Source organism: Mixophyes fleayi, chromosome 7 (assembly GCF_038048845.1).
Source record: "Mixophyes fleayi isolate aMixFle1 chromosome 7, aMixFle1.hap1, whole genome shotgun sequence".
In the NCBI taxonomy this organism is placed as follows: Eukaryota; Metazoa; Chordata; class Amphibia; order Anura; family Limnodynastidae; genus Mixophyes; species Mixophyes fleayi.
Window position 1 is genome coordinate 150,088,963 of NC_134408.1, and position 18,100 is coordinate 150,107,062.

Genomic DNA, 18,100 nt, shown 5'->3' on the forward strand with positions numbered 1-18,100 from the left:
AGCTTGGTTTTTTATATATATATATATATATATATATATATATATATATATATATATATACATATACACACACCGATCAGCCACAACAATAAAATCACTGACGAGTGAAGTGAATAACATTGATTATCTTGTTACAATGGCACCTGTCTAAGGGTGGGATATATTAGCAGCAAGTGAACGTGTTGGATGCAGGAAAATTGGGCAAACGTAAGGATCTGAGCGACTTTGATTGTAATGGCTAGATGGCTGGGTCAGAGCATCTCCAAAGCAGCAGGTCTTGTGGGGTGTTCCCGGTATGCAGTAACTAGAACCTACTGAAAGTGGTCCAAGGAAGAACAACCAGTGATAAGGTCATGGACTCCCAAGGCCCATTGATACGCGTGGGGAGTGAAGTCTACCCCATCTGGTCCAATCCCACAGAAGAGCTACTGTAGCACAAATTGTAGAAAAAGTTAATGCTGGGTATGATATAAAGGTGTCAGAACACACAGTACATCGCAGCTCGCTGCGTATGAGGCTGCATAGCCGCAGAGCGGTCGGAGTGCACATGCTGACCCCTGTCCACCTCTGAAAGCGCCAATAATGGGCACGTGAGCACCAGAGCTGAACCATGGAGCAATGGAAGAAGGAGGCCTGGTCTGATGGATCATAGTTTCTATTACGTCATGTGGACGGACGGGTGCGTGTGCATTGTTTACTTGTGTAAGGGATGGCACCAGGATGCTCTATGGGATGAAGGCAGCCGGCGGAGGCAGCGTGATGCACTGGGCAATGTTCTGCTGGGACCCCTTGGGACCTGGCATTCATGCGGATGTTACATTGACACGTACCACCTACCTAAACATTGTTGCAGACCAAATACACCCCTTCACGACAACGGTATTCCCTGATGGTAGTGACCTCTTTCAGCAGGATAATGCGCCCTGTCACACTGCAAAAATGGTTCAGGACTGGTTTGAGGAACATGAGATAGAGATCAAGGTGTTGACTTGGCCTCCAAATTGCCCAGATCTTAATCCGATTGAGCATCTGTGGGATGTGCTGGAAAACAAGTCCGAGCCATGAAGGCCCCACCTCACATCTTACAGGAAAGATCTGCTGCTAACGTCTTGGTGCCAGGTACCACATATATATATATATATATATATATATATATACATACTTAAATATGCACATATATTAACCTGATACCGGTATTCTGCCTCTTTTCTTATTTCCTATATTTCTACATAATTTGGCTTCTGAAAAATTCTTTAATACAGAGTACAAGCGAAGCCTTATCTTCATCTTATCTTCATTTCCGTGCTGTGAAAATGACAATGGTAAAATAATCCGGAGTCCTGATTTCCGTCAGAACGCAATAAAGCAGACCGGACACAGCTAAAATTACAAGTGACCTTGTTGGAGTTGCCTTGTGCTTTATTAGCGGCTCCTGGCAGATTGTCACAGACACTCTCGCTATCCAGGGACAAAGACAAAATATGTGATCGCTCATTCCGGAGAGTAAGTTTATTATAAACCCTAGAACTTAAGATGGTTGTTACTGGAATGTTTTACCACCTCCGAGCACTGCAAGAGATGTATGAGACAGACTCAAAGGAGAATTATATATATATATATATATATATATATACCTCTCTGCATTTGGCCAAACTCCACGTACTTTCCTGTTAAGCACCGCCCCATTTGCAGTCCGCTAATCGGTACCATTGGGGGGCATACGGCTCAGTTTATCATCTTCTATGTCTAAAATGAAACATGGGAAATAGGGGACATTTTTATGCAGGGATACAATGCTCTACCCCCTGTGTCAGAGCGTTGATTATATGTGGATGTAGAACTGATGAATTCGCTCTAGCCTTCAGTAATTAACTTCTCCAATTTGCCAGCTCCTCCCATTAGAAGCGGCAAAACTTTGCACCACCGTAGATGCCTCCATCTTGGCTCCCAAGTCTACGCTCATCTGGTGAGTTTGCGCAATAGTAGGAATTTGTGCTGCACTCTTGCATTTTCGGAAATTGCTTATGTGACATCAGCGCATGTGCGCTTGATTGTAATTTTGAAATAGTACTCAGTGGTCCTTTAAATGCAGCATTAGAGAACCCGATTTATTTGATCTATTTGTAATGGACTTTTCATGCGTTTACTATTGTTTGATAAGCGCAAGAAAGGGAGGAGTTTCAAACCTGTGAGTAAAATATTAAACATGTAATCAGGCGCTACATACAAGCAGAAACAATACAATGACCAAACAAATAAAAAAAGGTTTTGCTATCATTAAGAGACGCAGAAACAAATCTGCTGAAACCACTAATTAATTAGAAAAGTTTCAGGTATATTGCAAAGCCTCTATAATCCCTGTGTCCTTAATAAAGGGTAATAATATTAACATTAGAAGTGATTTCTAAATAGCAAAATGAATCACAATGAAAATACGAGCAAAAGCTGCTTAGAGACAAGTTAGTATCAATTAAATTCTTTTACAGAAGTCAGTGAGTTAGTAATGAAAGATCAGGCAGCAGAAGACGACATAAGGCCTGAGTCATTAAGGAAAGCAAGGCAAAAAAGAGTAAGTTTTCTCCTGGACAAACAATGTTACAATACAAGGGGTGCAAATTAGTTTCTTATTTTATACACAAGTTAAATACTGGCTGTTTTTTCATGTAGCAAACAAGTCATAATTGCCTACTCTCCCGGAATCTCCTTGTCCCCTCATTACGTAAATATAAAAGGGGGGGGGGGGCTTAGGATAGGATGCAGGTCATGTGTCATAATCATACTTGCCCACTTTCTGACTCTGTCCTCCGGGAGGACAGCTCATGTGACAGGGTGAGGGGGCGTGGTGACATATTTGCGTCACCATAGCTCCGCCCCCACTATTAAATGCCAAAAATTCACAGTATTTAATAGCGTGGCGTGGCTTAATGGTGTGATTAAGCCCCGCCCTCGATATTCAATGCCATGAATATCGTCATTTTTTGGATCTGGGAGGCTTGCCTACTCCCCGAAATTCGGGAGTCTCTCGGAAATTCCGGTAGATTAGGCAAGTATGGTCATAATGGCCCACCCCCTGCTGTAATAGGCTTTAAAAGTGTGATGTAATTTAGGGGTGGGGTCAAATGACGCGATTCTCTCTGTGGAACTATGTGTTATTTGTTACTTTGCCATCCTGACAATAAAGAGTGTTATGTTCATTTTTTTTCCGTTGCTAATAAATATTGTGCACAGCGATCACTGTGGTTCCAAAGCACATAGGTTTTATTCGCAAAGTACATTAAAAGTTTGGTATGGATAAGCATGAGGCTGCCGGAACTGACACAAGCTTCTATGAGAGCACTCTGGGGGCCAAACACAGAGTTCAACAGTTTATACTCTGTACAGATGTAAAAGTAGTTACATCACAGAAAATTTCAGTTACAGGTGTAAGGTCATAGGTCAAAGGTTCTCGCACTCTCAGGTACTCGATGTGGCATTGGTAGATTCCTCTGGTCATTGTTCTTCAAACTGCCATGTGTCCTTTCCTCAGGCTCTGCCTCTAGACCTGTATAACTGGTTTTTTGACCCCTGTGTACCAGGGCCCTCTTATGAACATCTTGGGCCCCCGGGCACAGCAGTGCATCGGGGCCCCTATATATACAAAAAAAAAATAATGATTATATATATGGGCCCTGCAGCCCAGGGGGGCGCGTCGGAGGCAGCAAAAAAAAAAAAACCTGGAAAAAAAAAACGACAATACTTACCATGCGGTCAGCTGGCGATCCGGCTCCCTCCCAGGTCTCCTCCTCCGTGCTGCACTCTGCAATGGATGTCGGGCGGGCGTGATGACGTCACGCCCGACATGCACTGTGAGCGCCATACGGAGGAGGAGACCAGGGAGGGAGCCGGATCGCCAGCTGACCGCATGGTAAGTATTGTCGTTTTTTTTTTTGTTGCCTCCGACGGGCACCCCTGGGCTGCAGGGCCCCCGGGCACCTGCCCATTGTGCCCAATGGGAAAGACGGCCCTGCTGTGTACTGGTTATTTGGTGTTAGAAATAGGGATATTATTTATAACTCGCAAGGTGAAACGCTACACAAGTAACAGCGGAAACATACTCATGAAATTGCCATCAGATTGATACCAAACTCGATATAATTCATATATCAGAATAATTTTTCAGTTTTTTTCCCACAATTATATTTTATATGAAAAAGATTACAAAAATACATTAATACACTTAAATTTTATGATAAACATTATGTTGCATACGATTTGCATTGCAACTGATTATAGTGCACAGGAATTATTAATTTACCTCCTTCATCCAATTATTCGACTTCCGCAAGAGCAAAGTACAAAGCAAGAAGTTGTTTGTGGGTGCATCACCAGGAGGGTGCCCCTGTCACAAGATATATATTTATTTAGTTCTATACATGAGCTTTTAAAAATGTGCATTACCAAAGACCTACAGCAAGAATAAGCATAAGGCTGCATTTAAGCCACTTCTCCTCCTTCAGAGGCTCAGAACCACCCAGGCGTCGTTCTGTTCAACCGGCGTTAAGATTAATGATCCCTTTTAAAAGTCTTGTCAAAACCACATTCTGCATTGAACAGGAAGCGGCAGGCTGACCACCCGTGTAGATTTCGTGTCCTGGGGGGTAATATGAGGCATGGAATTATAAATTATAACAACTTACGTCTTAATGGTGTGTTTGTGATTTTGAAAGAGCCAAAAGAGATCTGTAATCATGTAGATCCTACCCCACTCAAGTGCTTCTACTAACGCAATTTAGCCAAGGTCAAAACATGCTTGGAATTGTCACTTGGATAAAGTTAACATTATCCATACATATGACTTTATCTATAGTATATGAACTTTACAGGGCTTTGCAACAGTTGTGATTACCGTAAAAATCTAATAGAAGCCAAATTAAGCAGGTTTCCCCTAGCGATCAATATGCAGACAATTGATCAGAAATGTATTGGATAAACGTCCACTTTACCCATAATGCCGTTAATATGAAAGGTTATCCTGAGTAACTTGAAAGACGTCTGAGCAAAGAAAAGAAAAATACAAATACAAAAACATTAAAACTGTTATTTTGTGTCTAGTATACAAGAAAATCAATAAGTACCATAGAGGTAGAAAACCATTAGCATTATGTCTTATTTTCTTTTAACTCAGAAAATCCATAGAAACAATGGTAACAAAATCTTAAAATATTGTGTATTTTAAAGCGATTGGTCTGAAAATAGAAGGACGCAGCTCTGGGCAGTTTAATGAGACCGCTGACTTCCAACGTCTTGTATCAAATGAAGAATCCAAACCATTCTGGGACCCTCTCTGTTCCCTCTTATACATGTGTCTCTTAACAATGTCAGATCCAGCTCTTTACTGTATACAGTGAATATACCAAGTTTATTAAATCACAAAAGTGGAGCTGATCTGTGACCTGAATGTCCTCAAATGAATATATTGTTATTATTATGATTATTATCATAGAATTATAAGGTGCCACAGTGCTCCGCAGCGCCGCACAGTAGGGAAAAGTAGACATATATAAAATAGGGACATACAAAGTAGACCCAATAATTGCAGACATGAAAACAAAGGGTATGGAGGACCCTGCTCATTTGAGAGCTTACATTCTAAGGGGAAGAGGGCACAGCCGAAACAAGAGGAGCGAGTGTGGCTCAGAGTGGAGATTGGGACAGATGTGAGGGTTTATTAGTCTGACAAGTATTATTTGAGACAAGGTAAGCTTAAACAGAGAGATAGGTTTTCAGAGAGCGTCTAGAGATTTTATGGCTGTAGGAAAGTCTGATCGGGTGTGGTAGGGAATTCCATAAGTGTGGAGCAGCACGGGAGAAGTCTTGTAGGCGGGAGTGAGAGGTGGTTACCAGAGACAAGAAGAAGGTTAGAGGTAGACCGTAGATCTAAGAGGGTGAGAAGGAATATGTATTAAATACAATTTGTTACTGCAGTAGAAGGTGGAGCACACGTGTTGGTGATACAGTTTCCAATGATCAGTAGAATATAATATTATATTGTTAGTGTCACTTTCAACCTATGTCTGGTGGTGAGAGACATATACACAAGTCGTACTTCTCCCTGATATCAGTGGGTCCGTCTGGCCCCTGAAGCCTGACCTCATACATTTCAACAACTGTTCAATAAAATTTTGGTTTCGCTGATTGCCAGCTCTGCAGTTCACTTTCTGTTGGCCAGTTCTTATTATTCACATGTCACGCATTGCACATTCCCAGGATGCACCTCTTCTGTGTAAATTTGGTGGGATGTCATGAATTGGATCTTCCTGCCTCATCACTCTCTATACTTGATGGGGCAAAACTGGGACAAAATAAGAACTGCCCCAGTTGATCCAAACCCTGCACCGAGCTGTCAAAAAAAGGCCCATTCTGGTAAAGCCACACCCTCATTACTATAAGACACGCCCATTCAAGCACACTCGAATAGTCTTGCTAAAAGAATCTAATGTTTTGCAACTTTAATAATATCACAATATTACAATGTGATGTAGTGTCATATACAAAAGAGAGTGTCATGACAGTATTATTATAAATTTACACGCTGCACTTTCAATATTAAATATAATTAAATATAAACACAAGCACAAACTGCAAATGAAATAAAATACAATCAGCTGTTGTTTTCCCATTTAAGAATTATATGGGAATCTTATTTCCTGCAGGAGTCTGTCAGGCGCCGTCCCTTCGTTACTCCTCCGGGGCGATCACCTGCCTCCGCCCCCAGACGGCGAACTTCTGGTCATTCTTCGGCGCATGCACGCCCAGTTGCTAGGCAACTGGATGCTACCCTGGTTCCCAGTGGTAGTGGGTGACGTCACCGCCACCGATAGCGTGACTTAGTCCTCAGCTATTTAAAGAGTCCCTTAGGGTGCCAGAGTATCAGATCTTACTTCTGCTCCAGCGTTCCAGTGTATTGCTCTTCTCCTGTTATTGACCCTTGGCTTGTTCCTGACTATTCCTGTGGTTGACCCCTGCTGTTATCTCTGTGGATTCTGACCAGGGCCTGATCAACCACTAGGCTGACCAGGCTGCAGCCTGAGGCGCTGGGTCCCGGGGGGCGCTGCACTGTGGGTATTTTTTTTATTTTTTTACATTTTTTTTTTTACATTTTTTTTTTCTTCATTCATTTTTTTTTTCGGGGTGGGGGAGGGGGGGGGGTCGCCGCTGGGGATCGCCGCGGGGAGGGGGAATCGCCGTGGGGGGGGGGGTGGAGGGCACGGCGATCTAAAGCATTGGTGGTCAATGGTTAGCAACACACAGCCAATCGCCAGGCTGCCTGTTGCTGTGCAGCAGACAGGAAGCAGGACGTCTTCACTTCCTATCTGCTGATCTGAGGAGAGGAGCGACGCTGGCACAACTACAGGTAAGTGAAGGGGGGAACTGCCCTGCATATCTATAGGGAGGGGGGGGGAACTGCACTGCATATCTATAGGGAGGGGGGGGGAACTGCCCTGCATATCTATAGGGAGGGGGGGGACTGCCCTGCATATCTATAGGGAGGGGGGAACTGCCCTGCATATCTATAGGGAGGGGGGGGAACTGCCCTGCATATCTATAGGGAGGGGGAGGAACTGCCCTGCATATCTATAGGGAGGGGGGGGAACTGCCCTGCATATCTATAGGGAGGGGGGGGAACTGCCCTGCATATCTATAGGGAGGGGGAGAACTGCCCTGCATATCTATAGGGAGGGGGAACTGCCCTGCATATCTATAGGAAGGGGGGGAACTACCCTGCATATCTATAGGGAGGGGGGGACTACCCTGCATATCTATAGGGAGGGAGAGGGGGGACTGTCATGCATATGTATAGGGAGGGAGAGGGGGACTGTCATACAAATCTATAGGGTGGGAGGGGGGGGAGCTGCCATGAAAATCTATAGGGAGGTAGAGAGGTTGATATGTATGAAGGAGGGCAGAGGAGGGGGGCTGATATATGTGACTGGGGGAGTTTTGATGTGACGGGGGGGGGATAGCTAGCTAGCAGAGTGGAGGTAAGGAAAATAGCTGCAAGGGGGGGGGGGGTTGTGGTTAAGGAAAATGGCTGCAGGGGGTATTTAAAAAATAGAGCAGCTTTGGGGGGCAGAATCTCATGATTGTGTGGTGGTCACATGGGTGGTCTCAGCAATCACTAGAATACTAAATATTAGTGAGATGGGGCTGGTGGAGGTTTGTATTTGATTGACAACAAAAATTCAGATATTGCTTATATATACCTGTCCAATGGGGTACTTTTAGCTGGCCATAATGGAGTGTTTTGTTTTAACTAAAGGGCCTAATCATTCAGGGTTTGCATTATAATACATTTTTGCATTTTCAAAAAAGGACGCCAACTTTCCAGAAGTCAGCGAGAGGATAACAAAGTTGCAAGAGAGAAGAGCAAGGACAGGTAAGAGACAATGGCACAATCTGTCTAAATTTGAATGCTGGAGAATACACCTGAACATTCATATTCAGGAGTGTTCCTATACACCTATATATTCGGAGGAGGGGGGGGGGGGGGGGGGGGGCGCTGCGGCCGTATTAGCCTAGGGCGGCCAGAACCCTTAATCAGGCCCTGATTCTGACCTTGGCTTGTTGCTGACATCTCTGCTGGTTTTCGATTTGACACCGCTTAGTCTGCTTGGTTTGACCCGGACCACCTGACCATTCTTCTCTGCTTCGCTGGTAACTGTACTGGAGAACCGTGACCTGCACATCCCTCGTGGCCAAGTCCATACCTCCTTGCGGGGGTCCCTGGTGAAGACCAGTTGCACGCTAGACTCCGCGCCTCCAGTTTCAGTTGCGCAAATACCAGCAGGCAGTAGCACCCTTGAGTGTCACACAGTCCAAATGGAAATGTTCCTATACTATAGCTGTGATGCTAATGAAAGAAGTATTATTAGCTGGAGGGATCAATACATAATCAGCCAATCAGAAGCACTGGATAGTGCAGATGATCGTCACCATCAACATTGCCTATCCAGAGCCGCAAGAAATACGTCACCATAAAAGACGTTCCTGGAGGCTGCATCCATGACTAATTATGTGGCAATTACGTGAAGGCGCCCTCACTGTACTTACCCTACGTCTGTTCACCCGTGCGCTCCCCCATTCATCCTCTCCATGTGTAAGGAGACACAAGTCAACAACACGCAAAAGCCTACATATGTATGTGTGTACGGAAACGCATATTGTCCGCAAAAACAACGGATATAGGCACAAATCTAAATAATACCCAATTTGTCCGTATAGGACAGTGTCTATTCATCTTCTCAGTGTCCGTGTGTCCATCCAAGGAAACCGATGAATATATTCACATCAGTGTGTAGTTCCAGGTACGCAGACAATGTGAGCAGAGTGTAGATGTAGATGTATATTTAATAACCAACTTTTTATTTTGCATTTAAAGTTTTATACTTGGTCAGCGATGTAGCTGAATATGTAATTCTCAAATATACCAAGCTCTTGTTGTTGTTAATATTATTCACATTTTTCCCCTTTAAATTTAGGGAGCACTGTGTTATTTTGCATGTATATACCATCAAAGAGGAAAATTTGAACATACAATGACAAATTGGGGTTTTAGTGAAACAAAATGTGAGAATATGGCCCTGGGCTTAAGAGCTAACAATCTACAAGATAAGCAGTGCATGAAACAAGATGCATGAGTGCTTCTTTGCAAGATGAACAAGTCAGAAGTATAACCGCAATATGATATGGTCAGTAGGTTCTGTCCATCCAGTGTCTGTAAGACCACAAATGGATACATTGTGTTCTCAGAAGACCGAGGGAGGGGTTCTCAATGGGGCCGCTATGGGGGAGCACCAGGATTTTACATTTCATCTCAGAGGAGATCTTACTCTTCCTGACATAAGGTTACAGCGTTAGTAAAACGTTAATGAGAAAAGTCAGCCGGTTACGATGCGATTGGAGCGATGCCAGTTTGGTTAATGGGCACTGAGCAGGGAATTGAGGCAGGAGAGAGCGTGTGAATTAGTGTTTTATTAGTTTTGTTAGTGAGATAAGAGCAGATGGGGGGAATGTTTTTTACATGAAGGGGGAAGGATGTTTATAAAAGGTTGACACTGTAGAAGACGGAGTGATATCCATTCTGCAGCCTCTCAGGAAGCAGAGAGAGCACTAAGAGAAGCGTTTCTGCATCTCATACCATGTATCTCCTACGTTTACTGTTTTTAATTACATATAAATAAATTGCATGTATGTGCGCAATGTTCCTATGTCGATGCCTATTATACGTATGCAGGTGGTATAAATGATTACCCCAGGACTCAGTCACTTCTGCTTTGCTAATTATTTTTCCGTATCACATAGAAGGAAGATATTTATTTCCTTCTTATTTTCTATCCTCGTCTTACACTGCACCACTTCTATCATTTCACAGCTGCTACCTGTGAAGACTTCGCATTCCTGACATTTTCGCGAGTCGCACCTTCCCTGTGAAGTCTTCCACCTTGTCGTGCTGGTGGTGATCTCCAGCTGGGTTTATACAATGTATCACAGGCCAGTTACAGGACATCCCACCAATCTGTATCTCAGCTGCCCTGTACACACACAGTCATTTATAGAGAGATGTCCCGGAGGGAACCCCGGCCGATCTTCACTGCTACACTGCAGGAACCTGACATCAGTTTTATCATAGAGATAAGAAGTCTGACTAAACCTTCTGTGAGTATATGTGTGTGGGGTTAATGAAAGAGATAAGGATACAGTTATGGAATTTGAGAAGAAGGAAAGACAGAAGGGAATAGAAAGGGATAGAGACGGAGAGAAAGAGAGGAAAGAGATATGGAGTGGGAGAGAAATAGAGGAGGGGGGGAGACAGAGGAAGGGGTGAGATAGAGAGATGGGTAGTGGGAGAAAGAGAGGGGGAGAGATAGAGAGATATACTGTAGAATAAAGAATGACAGAAAGGTAAAGAAATTGCGCTGTGGAACATTCATGGCATCATAAGGAATTAAGTACAAAAATCTGCAGCATTTATATCTATACACTAGTTGAAGTACCCGGCATTTCCTTCCAGTTATTACGTTATCAATGAGTTGGATGTAACTGTCAACATTTTAAAAATAATTAGCAGCTAAGATGTCATCCAAATCCATCCAGTGGATGGACCAGAAAAGGGTCCCTGGGTCAAAGTTCTTGCGTACACCAACGGGAGGACTGACCGGGACCCCAACCCCCTAGTATGTCTTCTGGGATCCAATGTTACCATTCTGTGAAGTTTTTGTCCAAGTCCATCCAGTGGAAGGCTCAGAACAGGCTCCTCAGGTCAAATTCCTTGCGTACACCAACGGGAGGTCCAACCGGAACCCCAACCCCCTAGTACGTCTTCTGGGATCCAATGTTACCACTCTGTGAAGTTTTTGTCCAAATCCATCCAATGAAAGGCTCTGAACAGGCTCCTCAGGTCAAAGTTCTGCCGAACATACAGCAACGGGAGGTCCGACCAGGACCCCAACCCCCTTAAAACCTGGTCAGGATCCAACTGGACCACCTCACATTGGTCTCATCCCAATCGGTGCAGGAGTGTCCAAGTGCATAATCGGACACACAGACAAACAGACCAATGAATTTTATATATAAGATTACTTTATTGTTCTTACTTAAGAAGGACCCACATTGAATATGTGTATAATTACCTTACAGTGCACTATGTGATGTGTATGGATAGTTCTTTCATGGCAAAAGAGAGATTTTAATGTTACAATGTGCTTTAGTGGGACAGTATTATATCATTTTATGAGTCTAGTATATGATGGTTGAATAAATATACACCGATTAGCCACAACATTAAAACCACCTGCCTAATATTGTGCAGATCTCCCTCGTGCCTCCAAAACAGCTCTGACCCGTTGAGGCCTCTACAAGACCTCTGAAGGTGTCCTGTGGTATCTGGCACCAAGGCGTTAACAGCAGATCCTTTAAGTCCTGTAAGGTGGGGCCTCCATGGCTCGGACTTGTTTTTCTAGCACATCCCACAGATGCTGGATCAGATTGAGATCTGGGGAATTTGGAGGCCAAGTCGACACCTTGAACTCTTTGTCAGGTTCCTCAAACCAATCCCAAACAATGTTTGCAGTGTGACAGGGCGCATTATCCTGCTGAAAGAGGCCATCAGGGAATACCGCTGCCATGAAGGGGTGTACTTGGTCTGCAACAATGTTCAGGTAGGTGGTACATGTCAAAGTAACATCAACATGAATGCCAGGAAGCAAGGTTTCCCAGCAGAACATTACCCAGAGAATCACACTGCATCCGCCGGCTGCCTTCTCCCCATAGAGCATCCTGGTGCCATCTCTTCCCCGGGTAAATGATGCGCACACACCTGGCCGTCCACATGATGTAAAAGAAAACGTGATTTATCAGACCAGGCCACCTTTTATCATTGCTCCATAGTTCAGTTCTGGCACTCGCGTGCCCAATGTAGGTGCTTTTGGTGGTGGACAGGGGTCAGTATGGGCACATTGACTGATCTGGAGCTACACAGCCTCATACGCAGTGAGCTGTGATGCACTGTGTGTCCTGACACCTTTCTATCATAGTCAGCATTACCTTTATAAGCAACTTGTTCTACAGTAGCACTGCTATGGAAATGGATCAGACGGGCTAGCCTCCGATACACCCCCCCACGCATTAATGAGCCTTGGGCGCCCATGACCCTGTCACTAGTTCACCGGTTATCCTTCATTGGACCTCTTTTGGTAGGTACTAACTACTGCATACCGAGAACACCCCACAACATCTGCCGATTGGAGATGCTCTGACCTAGTCATCTAGCCATCACAATTTAGCCTTGTCGCTCATATCCTTACGCTTGCCAATTTTTCTTGCTTGCAACACTTCAACTTCATGAACTGACTGTTCACTTGCTGCCTAATATATCCCACCCCCTTGACAAGTGCCATTGTAACGAGACAATCAATGTTATTCACTTTACTTGTCAGTAAAATTACATTTTTGATATATCTGTTTTATGAGGTTACGTCTCCACTGACAATTTCCATATGATTTTTATGCTGGCAATCAGCTAGGTAATGAAATATTTCCTCTTCTCATTGTTAATTAACAAGTTATACAATTTTTTCTTATATTTTCAGATATTATATATTATTGACAGTATCTGCACAATGCAATTAGTAGAAGTGTTGGTTAATCTTTTTTGTCCCAATGGAAGTTTGGACAAATATCTTAGAACAAAGACAAGAGCTAGCAGTGAAATAGAGAATCTTTTACATATATGTGTGAATGAAACAAGATTATTTTTGTAACATATTTATGTTATTAGTGCAACAAGACAAAAGTCCATTGTATGTGTCACCGTCTGGCATAGGGTTAGCAGCCCTTTAATGAACACTGTATCCAAATTAAATTGCCAGGAACTACTTGTTATTTCCACCAATTTAATCCACCAACATCAAGGTAAGAGATGTACAGTTTTGTGTCTCCACTTTCTGCATCAAAACTAAAGTACAACAATTAGTTACAAACACACCAAGCTACATCACTACCGATTATTTTGGTGTAAATGTCCCGGTAATCCAAACTCCTGGCTAACAAAGCATAATTTACTATAATTTCGTTTTTCAATGTTTGACTCCAACACGAATCAATTTGACAAAATATCATCAATATGACCACAAGGTTTAAAAAGAGATTTCTTTTCCTCGGTTATAAAGCTTGGAAATTATACATTTCTCATTTGGCAAAACACTTATGAAGCCCTAGAGAATAATAGCCATCAGAACGGATCCATTATGTGTTTCATAGAGTATGAAGGAAAGTACAAGACCCAGCATGAATCTCACCAATGGAACATCAAGTCATGTATTTCTAATTAGAAAAACACTTAGGACCATTGAGTTTTCCAAAGCATTGAGATGCTTTCAAGATTAATATGCACTTTGGAATTAGCTTGAAGTGAAACATCTTTCTGCTGTGTCGTAATCCATCTCTGCGTTTGTAGAACGGCTCCTCAGGTGCAGATTAAATTCCGAACTCCATATATGTTTACATAGGCAAGAAACATTCTAAGACATTTTCCAGACTGGTAAGTAAAGGGAGCATGTTTCATTCTGGAGATAATGGTTTTCACTGTCACGTGCCAGCACTATCAAGGTATTTGCATGAGTGAGTGAATTTTGCAAACATCCAGCAAAACCATTTTAGAGGTAAACTTGAGGCACAAATTTATGGCAAAAGTGTTTGACTTTTTATTTTATCAAATCAGAAATCTGCTTTTTTTTGCTGATTATATTTGTCAAATAATGAAATAGTTGTAAACTGTACCAAATTTTACCATGGGACTCACATAGACATCATTTTTAAAATGAGAAGCCCAGCTGTAGAAAGCAGAAATTTCGGGCAGCAATGGCAAAATATTACTCATTGGCTTTTTTGGGAGGAATCGTTATTCTAGGACAGAATTGATGTACACTATTCATTAAAGTGAAAGTTAAATTCCTATCTTTCTCTTTTTTTTTTTTGCTTGTGTTTCATGGTTTAGTAATCAAATAGAATTAAAGCACAATTTCTCAAACAGCCAATCAAATTGCCCTGCAGGACAAAAGACATTAAAGAGCTTATACAAGATGGGATTTTTATCGGGGTGCTTATCTCTGATTTAAGATCTGAAGAAGGGAGAATATTTCGGAATAACTTCTCAAGAAAAAAAATATGAATCCAAATTTAAAAAATACCACCAAAATATAAATACTCTGCCCTGAAAGCCTTTGGCTATTGTAAAATAAATAAATAATCTTGCATAAACCTGCATCATTTTTCAGCTCATTAGGTACAGTTTGCAGAAGAGGTCAAGGTAAACCATTTTGGAGTATTTAGTTTATACCCAACCAAACAGGATTTGCCATCATAGTTTTATTCTACAAGTCAGCAAGGAAATGAGATTCCGATTGACCTGTTTATAGGTCAAAAATCCCTGAATTAATAAATGTATTCTTTAAGCAGGTCTGACAGCGGGTAATCAGAGAGATTATCTACCAAGTGATTTGCTCAATGTCCTCTTTCCAAAACATGATGAGAAAAGAATGCAGAACACCGGGAAAATCAGTTACATAATATCATAACTTTGCTTTCGTCATTGTAAGACACATAGTTGCATCTCGAAGACAAATTCTGTTCATCTAGGTTTTTAAATAAACAATTTATTTATAGATATGTTAGAAAAGATCTGATTGTGGAAAATCTAGTGTATATGATAGGTTTGAGTTTACAAAATACTGATGCACCTACAATACAGGTAACAGGAGAGTAGGATTTGAAATTATGTTTTTAAAAAGAATAAAAGTTACCGTCACACATTTTATAACCATATTCCCCAACTGATGATAATCCGCCTTACATTTTGTTATTAATTTTTATGTGTTTTTTCTGGTGGAAAAATAAGCATCTACTTTTGAGTTTTAGGGCCTGAGTCATTAAGGAGAGAAAAGCATAAAAAAGGAGTAATTTTGCACCTTGGCAAAACCATGTTGCATTGGAGGGGGGAGATAAATTTAAAATGCGGGGACATATTTATAGTTGGTGTAGAGCATGTACTAGATCAACTTTATATGTCAGTGTAAAAATAAAGCTATCAAGTATTTGTGTGCTACATGAAAAAGCAGGCAGTATTTTTCAATACATTCAAACTAACTTGCACCCCTTGTATTGTAACATGGTTTGTCCAGAAGAACATTTACTCCTGTTTTTTGCTTTACTCTCCTTAATGACTCAGACCCTGAGATTTTTATCTCATATGTATCACTTGAGTATTGGAGCTGGTTTACTCACATGTACAGGAAAGATTGGTACCATGACAATGCATAAAAACTAACACTTATTCCAGCGATACACTTAATCCACATTTTCCATGAGCTTTTCACGCTCCTTTACCAATACAACTTATTATACTGGTAATGTGCAGTAATGTGTAACAAATACCTGTTTTTAATGTGATTTTTGTTTGTTTTTTAACTTTTGAAAAGTGCAAAAATAAAGAAAACAGACAGTTGGGAAGAAGTTTTAAAGCGATACTAGTCTGAGCTCTCCAGACTTTTCCTTCACTTTTCATCACAATAGAACTTGGCCGGTAGCCAAAATTATTTTTCTTGTATTATTTACTTTTGTTGAAACAATGTTGCTACTAAGTTACCCCTTAGTCCTGCAAAGAAGATGATACAATCAATGTTGCCTTAGCCATAAGACAGCAGGAACAATTACTTCCAGGTTATCTTATTATTAAATAGATAAGAAGTGGACATTAGAGTTCTGCAATATAGATGAGAAGGATAAGCAGCTTTTGACTGGAATCTAGTTGTCTGTGCTCATTCCTGAAAATCAATTTGTCCTGTGTTTTTCTTACATGTTTCTCTATACCAAAGGGTTATTTATGCTCAGTGCACATTGGTGGAACTTCCTGCAACATAAATGGAGAATTTGAAACTAAAGTGACATAATATATATCTTAGAACGATGTATAGTTTTACAACTCATAACAGAAGCCCCATTAGAAGACCACAATGGTTATCAATTAACATCCTACAAACTTCTACTTTTAGTTGGTCTTTTACACAGTGACTATAAAAATATTCTTCTAGTTTGGTATTTTTGACACTTTATTTTATTACATGGCCTCAAACGTGATTACCTATGTAATAAATCATTTTCTGTTGTTTATTTGTAATCAATTATAATTGTATCCTTTTCTTCCTACCTTTCACCCCATCACCTGAGCCCTATTTTTACTGCCCATAGATCATCATATACCACACTCCCATATACATCATATAGGATCATTCTTCATTTTCTTCTTTAATCCATTTCCCTAACACTAGAAATAAATACAAGCCTTGGTCGGGTGTCTTGTGGTTAGGACATTGTAAGCACCACTTATCTTGCTCTTTGCTGAGCTACAACAACTGTATGGAGAACACAGACCTTAACTTATGTAAAACAGGGATATTTCATTGTCTATTGTCTTTAATCACACACACTGTCTTTATTTCAAGCAGATGTACTTATAAGAGAAAAAACAATTAGGTTCCAACACTCGAGCGTACAAATTTGACCTCACTTCCATTTTCATGCAGGATATAGATGTATACATAGCTACGTTCCATATGTCCATGACATACATTCCCCCTGTTGTTTGACAAAAGAAAAGCTGCAGGGCCTGCTTCATTAAGGAACGTAAGTCCCGATATGTGCCGTATTTGTACATAAAATTGGCTCTGCGCATGCTCAGAAGCGGTCTATACGCCACTGAATGCAGTCAAAGGAAACTTACTACTACCTACTATTTCAAGGTCAGAATGGGGGAGGGAAGGGGGCGTATGCACGTAAGCAATTTACAGTAAGGGGGCGTGTAAAAGTTGAGTGCACACACATCCGTCTGGACGTCTCTCAGCTAGGTGAATTTTAGCCCTATCACTTGCACCAGCTACAGATCTGGTGTAAGTGCCGATTGATAGTGATGACAGTCGCTTATGCATGAAGAACATGTGTTTGCAATTATGAGCAACTGTAAAAATGCATAGTCATTAATAACATCGTAAAAATGTATTTGATATAAAAATGTTTTATTGCTGATTATATTATTATTAGGTATTAATGTGCTTAATTTTTTTTTCTGTGCGTTCTGCTGGGAGTTGACATTGAACTTATGCATTGTGCGTATCCTGCAATATGTTGCGTCTGTCTGCATACTGCAAGTGTCGTATAGCCAAAGTGTACTTACATCCCTATTCAACTGGAAGTGTTACTTGAGCTCCGCTTGTACTTGAATACTGGTGTATCTGTGTGCAATTTCCGTTCACTTAGTGTTCCGTGATGAATCAGTGCCGCTGTGTCCATGATGATTATTATAAATCCTTCATAAAATATTTTTATCTATGATCACTTGGATAAAGCATAGTTTTGTGCTTAAAACATTCATGATGAATGTGAAAATTAATGAATGCAGGAATCCCTACTGACAATGTATATTATACTGTATATTAAAGTGTGGCAAAGAGACAAAATACAGCTCTGGGGAAGGATTTTCACATTTCTTTATGTAGAAATAATGAGAAAA